Source organism: Rhinolophus ferrumequinum, chromosome X (genome assembly GCF_004115265.2).
Source record: "Rhinolophus ferrumequinum isolate MPI-CBG mRhiFer1 chromosome X, mRhiFer1_v1.p, whole genome shotgun sequence".
Lineage (NCBI taxonomy): Eukaryota > Metazoa > Chordata > Mammalia > Chiroptera > Rhinolophidae > Rhinolophus > Rhinolophus ferrumequinum.
The window spans coordinates 114,038,178-114,056,406 of record NC_046284.1 but is presented as its reverse complement, the minus strand read 5'-3'; the positions used below and the strand labels follow the sequence as shown (position 1 = coordinate 114,056,406).

The 18,229-nt window shown below is 37.3% G+C and overlaps 1 protein-coding gene across 1 annotated transcript in view; it reads left to right on the top strand.

The window, feature by feature from the left end:
* Window positions 1-18,229, top strand: part of TXLNG (taxilin gamma) — a 43,382-nt gene that overhangs the window by 754 nt on the left and 24,399 nt on the right. The window lies entirely within an intron of this gene.

The following is an 18,229-nucleotide window of genomic DNA, read 5'->3' as shown; positions in this document are numbered from 1 at the left end:
GGAGGGGCCGCTCAGTCCCCAGACCCAGGCACCCAGGGGTCGTCTCTGGGCGCCACCGGCTTGGGTGCACGTGGGGCCGGCGATAGGGAGGCGATGCTGGAGGACCTGAGTCCCTCAGAGTTGGGAGCCGCATCGCGTGGTAGCTGGTCTTCCCAATCCAGCGCCCCCTCACCCTTCTTGCTCTTTCCCCCCCTTTTCTTTCTTTCCTTTTTTTTTTTTTTTAATTTTTTTGTGAGCGCGAATTTGACCGTCTCCCTGACCCTGCCCTTTGGTCTCTCAATCTGGAGACTGGCTAGACCATTCCCCTTGCCTTACTTGACTCACGTCAAGGAGTTTTCAGTGTCTCCCTGGATACAGGAAAATCGAGACCTTCAGAATGGGAGAATTCCACTTGTTCTGGAGTCAGTGGGTGGAGTTTGAAAAAGATTGCACAAGGAATGGCGAACAGGGCTTTCAGGGTGCAGGAATGGAGAACTGCAGGGAAAGGGGCTGGGCAGGTGGGAACCCCGTCTTTATTTCCTTACACCTTAAACATCTTGAAACATTGGACGTCCTGCTTGATCACTCAGGGCTGTTTAATATTACAGTTAACCCTTGAACAATGCGGGGGTTAGGGGCACCTCCACCCCAACTAACTTTTGACTCCCCCAAAACTTAACTGCATAGTTGTCCCTCAGTATCCGAGGGGGATTGATTCCAGGACCCCGCAGATACCAAAATCCAGCAGGGGATGTTCAATAACCCCATATGAAATGGCGAAGATCAGTGTGTACAGTTGGCTCTCTGCGTCCATGGACTCCCAACCAGAGATGGAAAACAGTACAGGTATTTATTGAAAATAAATACTGTGTATAAGCTGGCCACGCAGTTCAAACCTGTGTTGTTCAAGGGTCAGCTGTACTTAATTATGCATTTGAATACTTGTAAAAATCACTTCTGTATAAAATTACGAAATAATATTTTTTTCTAATGTGATTTGTGATCTTGAAAAAGGAGAACAAAGGTTCAGTTTACATGTGAGCAAGTGTCAAGAATTAGCTTTTTGGGGCCTGTTTCTAAGGTCAGGTATTTTTACGTCTCTGCATGAGGGTGTTACTACTTCTCAATTACCTCTCTTTTCTCTCCCTCTCTTTGTACTCTAAAAAGAAAGATCCAGTACTTGCAGGACTGAAAAAGAAGCTGTGGACCAAAGGTACTCTAGGGATTCAACACTGTCACTTTGGACACTTCAGGCATTCCCTGAGGGTGGGGAGCCAATCTCAGTGTTTGGTTTCATAGGTCCCCCAGGGGAGGACTCTGATAAAAAGCCACGCAATTGAGGACATAACCTCCCTTTTATGCCACTGGGATAAGGACAAAAAGTCTGAATAAGGAACTGAGGTTTAACCAACTAGCATTTTAAATGACAGAGATAAGAGGTAATGACTCTTTGAGGCAGCCCTTTGGTTAACAGCTGGATATGAATAGTCTTGTGTCTGTGCTGTTGATTTTTGTTTACTTTTTGTACCTTCTTTGCTCATGCTTTTCTGGGCATCTTTTTTCCTTTTGATTTCCAATTGACTTGTGATAAGGAATTAAAATACATGGTTAAATATTAGTTTTTGAATTTTCATTTAAGATATTGGGTGAATAGCTTGCAAAAATCACTCAAGTTATTTCCTTGTGACCCTTAATTTTTTATTTTCTCTGGGTCACTGAATTGAAAAAATATTCCTAATTCTAACTTGACCTCTGCTCTATTTTTCAGGAAGCAGAAATGATGTTTAATTGGGTTGTTTTGAAAATATTGAAGGAATTAAAAGAAAAGTGACCAGCTGCTTTGTCACTCTTCGGTTACGTTATGAGACTTAAAGTGAGAAGCCATTGGAGGTGGGCTTCATTGGTTCCTGGCGTTTTAACCATCTGCTTAGTTACTCTTGACCTGCTAGGTTCATTGTGGCATTGTTTCATAACTAAATCCATTTGAATGGTCTTTTGAGGTAACTTTTTTCTTCTAAAGTTAATATTACAGTTTATTTCTAGGGGGTCTCTTGAATTGTCTAAAACTGTCCTAATATGATAGCCTCTAGCCACAATGTGCCTACTTAAATGTTAAAATTAAATAAAAAAATAAAAATTCCGTTCCTTAGTCATACTGGCCACATTTCAAGTGTTAAGTAATCAGTGGGTCCAGTGGCTACTGTATTAGAGCAGATCTAGAGTATTTCCATCATTGTATAAAGTGCTCATGGACGACATTGGTCTAAAAAGATGGGATGCACATTATCAAGTGTTCCAGGCATTATTTAGAACACCAGGCTATTCATATTACTAACTAAACCACTATGTAGAATTTGTTTTATAAAGATGGAGCAGTTAGTTTTAGGTTTGCAGAAAAATTGAGCATGAATTGCAGAGTTCCCATGTATCCCCCCGACACCCCTTTTCCTTATTATTTACATCTTGCATTAGTGTGGTACATTGTTAGAATTGAGGAACCAATGTTGATGTTCTATTACTAAAGTCCATAGTTTACATGAGGGTTTCTTGGTGGTGTACATTCTGAGGTTTTACGGCATATTTGCACGCACCTTAACTCTTTCAGCATCACATGGATGCTATGGAGAAGGCTGGGCAGCTGTCATTGCCCTTATTTACAAATGACAAACTGCTCACCAAGGTCCAGTGATTTGCCCAAGGGGTGAAGCTGAGTCTGGAACCCAATAAATATTCTTTCATCTACACTACAGTAATAAGTAGTGTAGTAGTGGGTAAATAGTATGGATTTTGGAGTCAAGACTCTTGGCTGTCTGCCATTTATTAGCTGTGCAACCTTGGACAAGTTTCTCAATCTTTCTAAGCCTCAGTTGCATCATCTTTAAAGTGGGGGTGACGCTAATACCGACCACATCGGATTGTTGTGAAGAATAAGAGTTGATGTGAATCATTCAGCAGTGTTGGGCATGTAGAATTTTACTTCGTTTGAAGGGGAGACTATATGAAAGATCCATTTCTCTTTTAGGGTGCTGTTAATTTTGTAAATCCATTTTCCAACCTTTGTATTCTTCCCTCTTCCCAGAATCTGTGATAGACACAATGAGGAGAAATCAGTTCACCGTGGGGCAAGAGTATGGGGTAGGAAGAAACCTTTTCGTTATCTTGTTTTTCTCTCCATTTGCGGACTTGATGAATTTCTACTCTGCTGGCACAGAGATGAAGTAGTAAGAATCAAAGTGATCTTCTATCTACAACATTGTCGTTTAATTCTGTCATCAAGCTTTGGTGAATTTCATTTTCACGGGAACCAAACAGGCAAAGCAATAATGAGAGCAGACCAGCCACAGCATATTCCTCTAGTAACACCACGGTTTTAGACTATAATATGCTATGTGTATTTATTGTGACTGGAAGGTGTTTCATATATTATTTTGTGTGTCGTTTATATTGATTTTGGCTAGAGAAGTTTTACTTAGGAATGCATGTCAAATCCAGATGCCATAACACAGGGTGCGTGTGATTTGCTTTTGTGTAGGATTCTTCCCAGGATTCACTATAATAGATATCTTTTCAATGGATATACTGTTCAGATTTTACACTGTTTAGAGTTGTGTTTCAAAGGAAAGATATTTATGAGCCCTCACTGTTTCCTGCACTTTGCTTGGCACTTACAACATGCTTGCATATGAATATGTCCTTTGCATAGTAGGTGGTATCCCCAGGTATGTAGATAAAGCATCTGAGGCTCAGTCAGGGATAAAAAAACCACACCAAAAAACCCTTTGCTTAAATAACATAGCTCAGAGCTGGTGATGTTGACCTAGAGTTGGTATGTGTAATTGATAGTGCAACTGATGTACCCTACTGCATGGACAGTTTCTGCTTACCTAGTAAGCTTTCACCCACTATCCTGAAGAAATCCCTGGGCCTCTTCCTCTCCTTCCCACTCCCCGCCCCCCAGTTCCTTTTCTGATTGTTAGTAACTTTTAGTTAATGTGACAGTATTTAAAATGTGTAGTGTACATATTTAATATAGTATTTATCAAGATTGAGAATTAGTTATGTTTAAAATATTCCCAAGTGGGACATTTCCAGAAGAGGATAAAAATAGGTCAGGTGATCCTTTAAGGGTTTGAACCCTGCGAGTATATTTTAATGATTCAATTTATTTCCTAGTTGAAATTCTCTTGGTACTCACAACTACTTAAATTTTATTGCTTAAAGGAAAAGATACCTAAAATGACGAGTGTTGTCCTCCTGTGCTATCAAAATAATTTTATTAGCATTTCTTGCTCAGGGTGTTGATTTGCATTGTTTCATTTCCAAAATGTCCCCAGAATGATCCTCATCCCCCACTTCCTGCTCTAGTCTGCCATGAGTAATATTGCTAAACCCTACTTTTTCATTTTTCTTCTTTCCCTCCTCTCAGGAAGGTCAAAGTAGAATGGTTTGGCAAGGAAGATGTCCCAGTAGCTTAGAAGTACATTTCTTTAAGGATTTTTTGGATTGACATGTGGGCCATATTAAAAGTGAGAATGTAGGTGTTTTGCATGATTTGCAAATGCATCCTTATTCAGATATTATTGTAACAGTTCTGCTGCACACTAGCAATTTATATTAATTATATCTAATATTCTTACTACTCTAGAAGGTAGGTACTCTTTATCCCTAGTTGACAGAAGGAAACGGAGAGATTGACCTCTTCCTGGCCACACAGGAGGTAGTAAGTGGTATATTCAGTGACAGCCGTTCCCCCTATTCCATGTAGCTTGTGCTCTCGTAACACATTTTTTGAGGGTAGTAAATAAAAATGTGGTCCTTGTTGAATGTGAGCAAAACTTGGGGGTAGGTATGAAAACAAATTATGAAGGGTGGGGTTGGGTCTTTAGGGGTATGGAAAAGCTATTGTAACCCAGGAACCAGGGGAGTTCTGAGCCTTATAGGTCTAATACCTTTTGTTTCATTCACTTAGGCCCTAGGTTGAACTTGAGACATATAACTTGGGACGCGTGCTGTACTGTAATTCCCTGCAAAGACACCTCCATGTGTAATTTGGATAAATTGAAAGGTAGAGGGTTTAGAGAGACCCCTATTTTAAACCTTTTAAGGGCCCCACAACACCATGTTAACAAAGAGCTGGAGTTGTCTGGGTGGGTCAGTAGGACAAGGAAACAAGGCCTGATGTTTCAGAGGTGCATCATGGGTACACGTGGAGCTGGCGAAGAGTGACTCCATCAGTTGGGACAGGGATGTTCTGTTTAGGTACTTCATAAAAGCAGAGGACCATTTTACATCCCAGGAGTCTGTGGCTTAAAGATGCCAATTGTGTGACCCGGCCCTGCCCCTGTGCAAAGTGTGTCAGGCCCAAGCATGTTTCAGTAGCTTTGGGCATTAAAATCTTTGAATTTCCTTTTGCTTCCTAGATAGGTGTTTAGGCTAACAGGTACCGCTCAGATTGTAGATAATCATTGAATTACAGTTTTAGAGCTAGAAGTGATTTTGCAAATCATGGAGTCCAGCAGCCCTTATTTTTTATAAAAGAAATAGCCATAGAAGTGAAATGTGAAATCTAATGCCATCATCCTCATTTTAAAAGGCAAATGCTGTGCACAGTCTAATAGAGATGTTAGCACCTATTGCTATAGGTAGTAGCCCCACTAGATTTCACCTACAAGAGATCAAGAGGCCAAAGCAGCTGTGTCCTTCACCAGCGGGGGAAGTCAGGTTCCCTCATCCTGACGTCAGCACTGGTTTGCCCCTCTTTTTTCTCATTTACCTATTAATGCCTCCATGTGTACCCCTGTCCTCATGCAGATTGTGACATATCTTTCTGGGGCCTTTTGCTGCCAAAAGTGAGGAGTTGGGACAACTACAACTTACCTTGCCTCCAATTTATATCCCTCAGAAGTCCGTCATTGCTCTGGCTTTACTCGTATATTCATTTATTAATTTTTTGGATTAGAGCTTTATGGAGGTACAATTCACATACCATACAATTAATACAAGATTTAAGTATTTAAGTATTGGGAAGCTTTCAAGCTCGTGGTGGCAGATAATTTTCAAAAATTTTAAATTTTTCTTGAAAACTCAGGTTTTATACTGGCAACAAATATTGTCAGTTGTTTGCCTTGAAGTAATAGGCTCACTTCATATATTAGAGAAAATGTCTGCCAAATACCCAAGTCTGAATAAACAACCAGTTTGTCTTTAAAAAAAAAAAGAAACAAGGTAATCTATGAAAAAAGCTGCTCTTTGGGCTCATAATTCAAACAACTGCATTACCCTATTTCCCTGAAAATAAGACCTAGCCAGACAATCAGCTCTAATGCGTCTTATGGAGCAAAAATTAATATAAGATTGTCCGGCTATGTCGTATTTTCGGGGAAACATGGTAGTACTTTTCCTCAAGATTGCCAGTCAGACTTTGGTGTGCAGCAGAAGTGCTTTATGTGTACTCTGTGTCTTCGCATAGAAAGATGTGTACTCACGGGTTGATATTTAATACAAACTGAAAATTTTTATTGCTTCTTCAAGGGCGTTTTTAAGTAAAAATGGTTTCTCCCTCCTCCGCCCCCAGTGAATACATGGTGGTGAAGAAAACCATGACTTCTAGTATAGTTTCATGCCACTGCTTTGATTTGTGCTAAGGAGCCAGCAGTGTTTCTCATTACTGCTTTTGCACCACTGGTGTACATGTCAATGCCAAAAAGACAAATAACATCTCAGTGTTATTATGAAAATAGTTTTTGAGTTTGCAGACCACTTGGAAGGGTCCACAGACCGTAGTTTGAGAACCAACTGCACCAGGGTTTTATCAGAAGTGGGGTCTGCTTTTCCTCGTTTCATCTTTCCCACGACCATGCTGTCAGAAGAGAATAGGCTTCTTATTCATGGCCTTATTCCTAAGACTTGTTCTTAGAAATGTTACATCCCAATTATTACTGACTCAGCTGCTGAATCGCTAGTGGAGCGATTCAGTAAACATAGCGACCAAAATATTTTTACATTTAATTCCTGAGGACCAGTATAAAGTTAGCTTTTATTTGCTAAAGGCTTGAAGAACATTCTAAACCAAAATATATTCATCATGATTCTTCTGTGTGGTAAAACATACGTAACATGAAATTTACCGTTTTTACCATTTTTAGGCATATAGTTCAGTGGGATTAACTTCATTAACAGCGTCGTGCAACCAACAGCACCAGCCATCTGAACTTTTTCATCTTCCCAAACTGCAACTCTGTACTCCATTTTCCTCACCCCCAACCATTCTATTTTCTTTCTCTGTGATTTTGACTATTCTAGGTATTTCATGTAAGTGGAATCATACAATGTTTTGTCCTTTTGTGTCTGGTTTTTTTACTTAACATAGTGACTACCAGGTTCATCCATGTTATAGCATGTGTCAGAACTTTTTCTTCCTTTTTAAGGCTGAATAATATTCTAATGTATGTATATACCACATTTTGTTCATCCATCTGTTGATGGACATTTGGGTATTAATCATGATTCTTAACTTTAAATGTGATTCTTTAGAACTTCCCCCATAGAAGTATTACCTCCATACCACGCTCAATAATTGTAGGTCTCAAATAATAGCTTTCCCCACCTTTCCTACTTTCCCCCCAGTTTATCTATATAATGGAGTAATATTCTCACTATTATAGAATTGTATGGCTAAACTAAATAATGTATTAAATGATGTATTAAAATGCCATTAATACATTAAAATTTAGTGTATTAATGGCACATAGCAATTAGTAAATTTTAGGTTTTTTTCCTTCCTCCTCTCTCTCAGAACTTAGCCTTAGATATACTATGTTAATCCTCTGTTATTATTCCATATATCTCAAACAGTAGGCTTAGATATTGACCATGTGATTCCACTTGGGAATAGTTAATTATCCATGATTGAATTTTTTTAAACAAAGTGGTTTGGCAGATATCCTAGCCATAGTTACAAATTAAGGCCAAGTTTAAATGAGATATTTCAATTTGCAGAATTGTTTTAAGAAGGAAATAAATGAGAACTGCTACAAAACTTCACTCTTAGTAGATCCCACTTCTATCATCCTGTAGAAGACTTGAGTGTAAAGATTAGGGGGAACAGACCCAGAGGTCTGTAGAGCAGGGTGAAGGGAGAATATGATCTGAAATGAGATACAGACTCCTGCAATCTTCAGACTGAGCTTGGGATAGTGGTGGAAAAATGAACAAGTATAATACTGTGATTATCAACACAAAACTAACTTCATTCCAGTTAAATAATCAACTTTAGAGGTCTTTTTTTAAAAAGTGAAAGTCATACATTCACATAATAAAAAAATGAAAATAAAATGAAAGGTATAAAATGAAAAAATAAGTCTCCCTTCATTTCCAATTTCTAGGTCCACACTCCAGAGATAAACCTGGTGAGCAATTTTGGTACTATCCTTACAGAAAAGTTTTATCCATGCACTGGCTTACGTATGAATACATTTCTTACTTATACTGACATGTTCATCCTGTACCAGATGTTTATCTTTTTGCCTACTCACTGAGACCTTGGCATTCTGTCCATATTGACACGGATGTAACTTATTCTTTTTAATAGCTGCACAGTTTTCCTCGTATGGATGACCATTATTTATTTAACAAGTTCCTTATTGGTAGACAAGCAGTGGTTTGGTGAATAAATAGCCTTTGCCCTTGAGTGAGAATATCTGTGGAGTAAACTAGTGGTGGAATCCACTGTGAAAGTGAATGTGCATTCAGGCGTCGATAGATACTGCTAAACACTTCTACAAAACCAATGCTCTACCGACTTGCACTCCCCAGGACTGTACTGAGGGACCTGTTTGCCCACACCAAAGTTTGCTTTGTTTTGTAAAATCCTTTAACATCTGGTAGGTAGAAGATGGTGTCTTACTTTGATTTGCGTTTTGATTTGTATTTCTTTAATTATGAAATGAGGTTGAATGTGTTTTTGTATGTTCGGCCTTTTTAATTTAACTGTGTTTGCTTGTTTAAAAACCCTTGAAAATTGGGTCTCTGACTCATTTGAAGCCCTTACTAATGTCTTTTGGCTAGTACAAAGTTTTCAGTTATTTAGTAAATTGATTTTACTCTCCTTTAAAGAATAAAATAGCTTCTGAGTTTTTTGATTTCCTTAGAAAGGGCTTTCCCATGCCAAAGTTATGAAAAGATTTTTACTTAGGACTTCTATTTCTTTGTGGTTTTCATTTTTCATGTTTCAGTCTTGGAGAGGTGAGATAGGATATCACTTTTACCCCGTATGGTTTGGAGATACCTCAAGTCATTTCTTTCCTTCAAATCATTTTAATTTGAAATGACATCATTTTTAATACAGTAAATTCCCATATATGGGTCTGTGCGGTCTGTTTTTGAAGGTAGTGCTATGTAATTAGGAAGTCTCAGATAAGTATTTAATGCCTGAGATAAAAATAAGATCTCACCTTTGGAAGTTTATATTTTGAGATATTAGGAATTTATTGTTTTAAAGAGTACAGGCATATTGTAGAGACATGTACACCAGAATATAATTATATACTAGTACACAGTCATATATCATTTTATCTGTTAAAAATAAAAACCCTTTAATTTTATTTCATTCCTTTGTTCTAACACAGTAAAACAGACTACTATTTAAGGGAGGCATTGAGTTATATAATATATATTTTAAAGACTTTGATCCAAAATGGTTAAAGCAGAATTTTGAGATGAATGATTGATTAAAGCGTTGGCTGTCTGGAATACTTTGCTATCCAGAATAATTCTTTGAAATATTAAAATATTACAGTTTTATACAAACTATTTTAAATGACTCATATAAGGCTTAAGTCACTTTTCTAATTTAAAAAGCACATCACCCCACCAACTCCATCTACCTATTAAAAAAATAAAGAAGCACATGAAAATGCAATTTTTAAAATAGGGTTGTTTGTAAAATTTGTATTTGGAAGTGTAAAAGCCCCTGAAAATACTGGAAACGTTCAGGGAGGGAGGTTCATATTTAAAAGCTAAATACAGTGGCTCGCGGGTGTCCTGAGCTGATACGGGGTTGTCAGCGTTTTCCCCGTGAGTTGCTGCTTCCTTTGCTGGCTCACACTGAGTGGGCCAGCGTGTACTCGCGGCCTCCCTCCCATTCCTCTTTGGTAGTTGACAACTCTTAGGGTAGGTTATTAGAAGCAGGGTTGCAGGGGTTTTTAGAGATAATTTATCCTAAGATGCGAAGTTTTTTTAAAAAAACCCAACCATAATGCCTTAAATAATCACATAAAATTGTTTATAGATATCTGTACCCCCAAATTAATCCTGTCTCACCTTCCTCAATCTCAGAGTTAATCACTACTAAAAATGGTATGGGCCTTTCTCAATGTTTTCCTAGTCATACTGGTATATCTAGCATGCTATGTATTTTTAGACGTTTTAACTTCTTAGATTCATTTTATAACTGCATGAGAGATCTGTTTGACTTTGACCTTTGACTTTCCAAGGCTGACGAATGAAGTGAGGGGAGGGGAGCGGTGCAGTGGAGAGAACATAGGCTCTTGAGTTTGACAGACCTGGTTTTGAATTTTATGGGCCCTTTCTACTGATCTTGGGCCAGTTACTTCACCTCACTAAGTCTCATTTTCCTTATCTAGGAACAATAAGACCTACCCCGCAGTCAGATGGGAAAGCTTAAATGGAGGGTAACTGGGCTTAAGTTCTGAAGGTTCCTTTTATCTACTTGATATATTTCTTTGGGAACCCAAGGCAAGCTAAGGATCTGTCCCCAGGAAAATGCATAAATGTGCACAAGCCTTCACACCCGCTCTCTCCAAAGGCCCGCTCTCTCCAAAGGCCCGGCCGAGCTCCCAGTGGCAGGGACTGTGATTTCTGCTTTCAGCACATGCCTGCCACTGGCTGAAGGCGTTCTAGCTCATTTAAGCAGATGGTAGTTGAAATAATTAGGAAGTGAATGTGGGTGTTGGCTTTTTTTTTTTTTTTTTACCAGTCTTAGTAAAAGAACAACCATTACTGACAACATTTAAGCTCTTTAAACAAAACAAGCCAAAAAAAAAATACGGTGTTCAGCTTCAACAGTATTGGAAAGAACATAACTGAAAGTTTTAAATTTAAAATTATTTTTCTTTCTCTTTATTCACGGAGTACAAGGGAAAGAAACTTATTTTTTTTTCTTTTAGGCTTTTAATTCCCATGCAGTCTCAGTTTCAAATGTATTGATCCCAGAAGCTATTACAAGTAATAGACGAATACAGAGTATTCATGTTCATTTGCAAAAATTTCTGTAATAGTTATTCTTTGCTTCTACAATGACTTGTTGATAAACTGGTGACTGTCCATTTTGAAGGCATTTTTTCTTCAGTGAAGGAGTCCTCTTAGCTCCAAGTATTGAGTCAGTGGAGGGAAGATGGAGAAATGTATCCTTTGACAGAAGGGGAGTGGCTGGGGGAAGGGTTATGGGGGTTTAGGGTTCTACTAAACTCTTCTGGGGCCAAATGGTGTGCTCTCCAGTGTCTGTCAGGCTACAAGAGCTATATATGCCGCCCCTGACTATAGACTTATCAACAAAATGAAAATGTGCTAGCTTTTGTTTTATGATTTTGTTCAGGGAAGGTTCAAATAGAAATTCATCTTGAAACTGCTTTTCGTTAGTTTCATTTTTATTTAAGATTGGAATTTAAATAAACATTTTCTCTTCCTCTTGTCTTTCCTAATGATAGGTACTATATTAGAAAATTCTGTTCATCTTGGTATTTAAAAAAAAAAATGTAATGAAGGTAACTCATGGTCAAAAGGTAAAACCAGGCATGCTGTGAATGCCCCATGGTCTTCCCCTCTGACCCCACTCACCCAGTTTCTCTCCATTAATATATTTCTTATACACCCCTCCACGTACACCCAAATTGTGGCATACAGTGCATACTATGGGGTAGTTTTCTTTTTCCCTTTTCAGCCTATCCTTACAGATCAGTAATTGTACAACTACCTTATTCTTTTTGAACAGATGCTATTGTACTCCATTGTATGGATGTACCACAGTTTAGTCCAGTTTTGATTGACATTTAGGTTATTTCTGATTTTTTTGTTACTACAAATAATGCTGCATAAATATCCTTATGTATATCATTTCACAAATGTACTGGTTTATTGGTAGGCAAAATGGATAAGAAATGAATTTGCTGGTCAAACCACATGTGTCATGATGATTTTTTCCTCAACATCTTATGAAAAATTTCAAACATACAGTGAAATTGAAAGAATTTGATACTGAATAATCTATATTGCCACCACCTAGATTCTACCATTGACACTTCACTTGACTTTTCACTTCTCTGTCCATCTGTCTCTTCCCCCATGAAGCCATGGTAGTAAGTATGTACATGCTGAGTTTTAACACATGCATGCAGCTCTCTCTGTAACCAAACCTCATCAAGACACAGGGCATTCCCGTCACCCAGAATGTTCCCTCGTGCCCCTTCCCAGACAATCCCCACCCTGAACTGGACTCCTTAGTGGTTAAACCAATATATTCCCCAGCCAGGAATGCTTGAGAGTAACCCACACCCTCTCCCACAGAATGTGGTCAAAGTTTTTGATGTGAAAAAGGGGATCTGCCAGTTTTAAGTTAGGTTTCTCTTATTGTGAGTAAAGTTAAGCATATGTTTACAAGACACTTGTATTTTCTTTCTGTGAATTCTTGCTTCATATCCATATCGTTTGCCCATTTTTATTGGGTTATAGGTCTTAGCATTCTTTAATTCATTTGAGAATCCATTTATGTTAAATAGAAGATTAATTTTTATCTATGCTTAGAATTTTTAGTACAATTTACATATGTTCTGTGATGCTTCCAGTGTTCTGTTATTAGTGCAAGTAGTTTTCTTTTTGAATGATTTTTTAGATTCCAGGAGTAATAAAAACTCACTGTGGTAAAATTAGAAAACATAGTGAAGCAAAAATAATTATATTATTTAAAAATAACCATTATTAATATGTAGATGTATTTCCTCCCAATACTTTCTATGTGTATATGCATATATGTATGTATATGTATATATGTATGTACACATCCACATATGTGTGTATGTGTTAAATATATGGTGCATACTGTTTCGTAATTTAGTTTTATACATAGTATTTTGGGAACCTCTCTCCCCATTAGTAAATAGACTTTTGTAAGATGGCTAGGCCAGGACAAGGATGTGTGTCCAGAAGACAAAAAGTAGTCACGAAAGCAGTGTCTTGTTATGGTTAAGAATGTGGACTCAGAAGCTAGACTGCCAGGGTTCAAATCTTTGCTGTTATTTGCTAACTGACCTTAGGCAAGATACTTAGCCATGCTGCAGTTTGCCCACCTGTAAAATGGAGGCAATAATAGTACCTATCTTGTGGCATTATTATGAGGATTCAATTAGTTAATATAGGAAAGTGCTTACAGTGATGCCTGGGTGTCGTATTTGTGGTGTAAGTATTAGCTGCTGCTGCTGCTGCTGTTTATACAAGCGATGTACCCAAGAAGAGGCATCCAAAATGGGTATCAGAGAGGGCAGCACAGGAGTTGTATTGGCCACATGATACAGAATTCTCTGCTTGAGATGAGGGCTGAGAAATCGTTTACAATTTAAGTGAAGGTGTTGGCCTCAAAATTTGCTTCATATGAGCCCAATGCAGAACTTCAAGTTGGTTCTTGAAAGAATAGTCTTTACAAACTGGGGCCTGCTGTAGAGTATTTGTAGACTAGGATTTGAATCAAGCCCATCTGGAACTGGGCTTATTCTAAACAAAAAGATTTTGTAGAGCCAAAGTAAGTCCTCTATGAGCAAATGTGAAAAACACATCAAAATTAATTGCATGGGAGAGAAGGGAAATAAAATACTGTCTTGCTTTTCTAATGATAAAATAATAATAGTATTTTTCTCTAACTTCTGTAATAACGCTTAGGTGCTTTCCATGGCTGGTTTTCAGCAGCCTTTTTGGTCCCTTGTGCTCTCCATCAACTGGCATTTGAGTACCTTTTATGTATAAACTATTGCTAGGAGGATGTGCTTACCAAATAAGTGATAGTATACTATGTGTGACAGAAGTTTAGAGGTGAAAGGAGTATCTGGAAAGACAAAAAATAAGAAGTATTAACTAAAAAGAGATAGAGATTGATAAGATAAAATTAGGACAACATGAGATTAGGATGGTTGTGCACTGTACAGGTTAACTTAATATCTTTATGCTAAGTGCCACCAGCTATTAATTTGAGTTGGATGAATGTTTTGGACTTTCTAAAATCTTTAAACTGTCTTTTCTCTGTCTGGTAATCGTAGTTGACCTGTATGCCTTTAATCTGAAAGCCAGGGGTAACTTTTAATTAAATCTCCTATGGCATTTTGAAATAGGTGAATGTATTGTGCCTTTTGTCCAAAATTGAGAGAATGAAAAATAGTCATAAGAGGAAATATTTGCAAATCATATGTCTGATAAGGGACTTGTATCTAGCATGTAAAGAACTCTTACAACTCAATAATAAAATAACAGATAACCCAATTAAAAAGTAGACAAAGGATCTGAAGAGACATTTCTCCAAAGAAGGTATACAGATGACCAGTAAGCACATGAAAAGATTCTCAACATCATTAGTCATTAGATGAGATACCTTCACACCAATTAGGATGGCTGTCATCAAAAGGACAGTGTTGAGGTGAAGAAATTGGAAGCCTCATACACTGCTGGTGGGAATGTAAAATGGCTGACTCACTTGAAAAAAGTGTGGCAGTTCCTCTGAAGGTTAAAATACAGAGTGACCATATGACCCAGCAGTTGCATTCCTAGGTACATACCCTGGAGAAAGGTAAACAAATGTTGACATAAAATCTTGTGCGTGAAGGGGGGAAAAATGAAGTACTGATATATGCTGCAACTACAAGGTTTCATCGATGAACCCTGGAATCATTATGCTGTGTGAAAGAAGCTGGACGCAACAGGCCACATGTTACATGATTCTGTTGATATGAAATGTCCAGAATAACCACATACATGGAGACAGAAAGTACATTAGTTACCTAGTGCTGCGGGTAATGGGAAGATTAGGAGTTTATAGTCAGAGTACTGAGTTTCTTTCTGAGGAGAAGAAAATGTTCGAAATATGATTGTGGTGATGGCTGCACAACTCTGTGACTACATTGAAAACCAGTGACTTGTACGTTTTAAATTGGTGAATTGTATGTGAATTACATCTCAACAAAGGTGTCAGGAAAAATCACTAATAGAACTAAAAAATTACAAATTAACCAATTTCCTTACGTAGATTTCTTAAAATTGATACTAGGAGAGTCCTCAGGTTTTCCTTGGTGAAAATTATTTATGCTCCCCGTCTTCCACCAAATTGTTGCTCATTATATTTTGATATGGTTTGACATCACACTTGCTGGTATTATGTGGGTTTTATCATTACACATCTGAGAAATTCTGTTGTGTTAGAGAATGTATCTTTATTTTAATTATCTTTTAACAGACTTTCACCAATATTTAAAGCCATCATTGTGGTTTTGTAACCCTATTCTTAATACTAATGGTTTTCAGAGAATAGGTTTGAAAATTGTCTTTTAAAAATTGGGGAAGATGGTATTAATTGTACTCTTTTTTTTTTTTCCCTCTGCATTGCCTTTGTATAAAGGGTCTCTGTTAACATTATGTGTCCAACTAGTATATGGCAGCTTAATATTTGACATAAGGTAGAGGTGGAACTAGTAGTTACATATATAAGGTGGTGTTAAAATGATCACTTTGCATTTGGTGTGCTATTCATACTTCTTTAGTATGTTATTTGGGTATCTTAATGGCTTTGAAAAGTTTCTGCACTAATGGAATTTAACAAAGGCCATTTCCTAAACCTTCATCATGAATTTTTAAATAAACTTAATACCAATGGATTATACTTGAAAACACTACTGTGGAATGCATTACATACAAAAATTTAAAGTGAATTTTTAATTTTTTTTGAAATGTAAGACTCTTCACTGTTACTTTGTAAGTTTTTAAAATCTGAATTAGGTTTAGAGTATGGCGGCAAACTGTAACTCTGAAAACAGACAACCCATTTCCCCATAATGTGTTACTTAACTCTTTCACTGCGTTAATTGGTTTCAAGGTGTTGTTTTTTATCAAAATGTGTCAGAAATCCGCAAAAAGTAAAAAGTTGATAATTTTGACTATTTTATGTATTTAATAACATTCTGAACTGCTTTGTACATAAATGACATATTTATTTTAAACCTTTGTTATATGGTTTAAATAATAAATTTACCATTATATTGAATTTTAGCAAAAAATACTCAAAACATACTAAGTGGCATCAATTAGATTTAAGTATAAATTAGAATCAAATGGCATTGATGACATAAAAAATTTATTACAAAATGTTACACAGTATGGCATATACAAAACATCTTTGTTGTTTAGTGCAAGCCACAGGAAAACGTATCTGAACGTCACAGCAAAAGTGTTAAATGAAAGTATTATGTGTATATTATTTTTATTTTTAAAATATCATAAAAAGCAACACATCTCTAATCTCTCTCCCCAAAGAAATATTTCTGTTTTGGTCCTTCATAACTTTGGAATAATGTATAAATTACAACTTTTAAAATAAACCTTATCAAACATACATTCAGAAAAGTATACAAAGCACAAATGTTTAGGCTTAATGAATTTTCACAAAGTGAGCATCTGTGTTGCCCCACCTAGATCAAGACATAGAATATTACCAAGAACCCCAGAAAGCCCAACCCTCCACAGTAACCACCATCCTGATTTCCAGCACCACTGTTTAGCTTTATATATATACATGATTTTTAAACTTTATATATATAGATGGTTTCCTGCAGTGTGTTCTTCTGGCACCTTCCTTGCAACATTCTGTCTATGAGACTCATCTGTGTTGCTGTATCTAGTAGTAGTTTCTTCTCATTGCTGGATGGTGTGAACATACTAGAATACATCCATTCTTCTGTTGACGGACATTTGGGTTGATTCCATTTTGGGGCAGTTACGAATAGCGTTGCTCTAAACATTCTTGGCCTTCAGCTGTACATATGTCCACATTTGGGTAAAATCCTAGGATTAGAATTAACTGGGTTAGGAGGTCTCCATCCATGTTGCTGAAGAGTGTTTCCAAGTGGCTGTGCCAACTTTAAAAAGCACAGTACTTGATTTATCAATGTTAGGCTATAAAAGATAAGGATTTAATTCCCTTATCCTCTACTTTGAAACTTTAAATTAGTTTTTCGGTTGGATGTTATTATAACTTGAAATAATCTCTGTTCTCCCATTACGTTTGGGAAGTATCTTTTGTCCACTTGTGGTAAGAGAAAGATATTAGACACCTTCCCCCTCAATTGTATTCAAAACAGGAAGAAGCCCTCTTTGATACTGAGAGGAAACGTACAGAAACTAAATTTGTGCCTCATCATATGTATGATTAAGCAGTGTTAACAAACGGGAAAAACTCATAAATAAGTGGAGTTAACAATATAGAAGAGAGAGTAAGGTAAAATTACTGATTGGAGAATAAAATACTAGAATAAAGCGCTCTCTCCCATGCCTAGTACCATCTGTATTAGGGTAGGGATAGCTGTTTAAAACATTATTCTCAAAATTTCTGTGGCTTAACATGAGAGAAATTTATTTTCTTGCTCCTCTATTGGTGGTTTTGGTGTGGCCAGTATGTGGCTTTTTGTGTCTGGCTTCTTTCACACGGCTTAATGATTTCGAGGTTCATCCATGAAACCTTGTAGTTTAATAATTGTGGTGTGGGTGTTCTTTGTTAAAGCGTGACTTTCCTTGTCAGTACATGGGATTTAGGGCCCCAGGCTGCTTTTATTTCTGAGGGTCTTGGAGACCTCTGCATTCAGCCAGAATGTGTGCTTCTAAGAATAAGTCTTGTTGCAGAAGGGACAGTCATCACTTGGGCTCACATTCCTTTGGGACTCCCACCTAGATGTAAGGGCTGGCAGATGTGGTCCCTGGCTGAGCACTTGTCCAGCCAGCATCGCCAGCTCACAGGATATTGGAGGAGCATAGGTTTTTGCTGGATAACTAGGGAGCCTTCTCTGCTGCACCATCTCCTTGAAGCTAAGACCAGAATAATGTTTTTAATTGAGGTAACATCGGTATACAACATTATATAAGTTTCAGATGTACAGCATTATAATTCAACATCTATATATACTACAAAGTGATCACCACCAAAAGTCTA